This window comes from Alligator sinensis, unplaced genomic scaffold, assembly GCF_000455745.1.
Source record: "Alligator sinensis unplaced genomic scaffold, ASM45574v1 scaffold391_1, whole genome shotgun sequence".
In the NCBI taxonomy this organism is placed as follows: domain Eukaryota; kingdom Metazoa; phylum Chordata; order Crocodylia; family Alligatoridae; genus Alligator; species Alligator sinensis.
The window spans coordinates 3,623,619-3,624,038 of record NW_005841889.1 but is presented as its reverse complement, the minus strand read 5'-3'; positions in this window follow the sequence as shown (position 1 = coordinate 3,624,038).

Sequence of the window (420 nt, the reverse complement as noted above, 5' to 3'; positions counted from 1 at the left end):
GCTCTCGCTGTGCTGCTCTCACCACTTCTGCAGAGCAGTGTTGGAACCCGGCATGGCAGGGCATAGCAGGGGGCGCAGAAAGCTGCCTGCTCCCAGCTCCCCCGCTGCCCTGCCACGCTGCCCCTGCAGGCAGGGGCAGCAGCGAGGGGCACAACCCTGTGCTGCTGCCCACGCTGCTCCTGTGCACACAGGGGAAGGATGGCAGAGCAGCGGGAGCTGGGGGCAGGCAGCTGTCTGCGCCCCCTGCTATGCCCTGCCATGCTGGGTTCCAACGCTGCTTTGCAGAAGTGGCGAGGGCAGCACAGCGGGGAGCATTGCCGGTATGTGCTGCCTCCCCAGAGCTCGGGGCCAGGTCTGGGGCTGGAAGGCAGCTGGGGCCAGTGCGGAGAGGCAGCAGATGTTTGCAACTTGGCCGGGTGC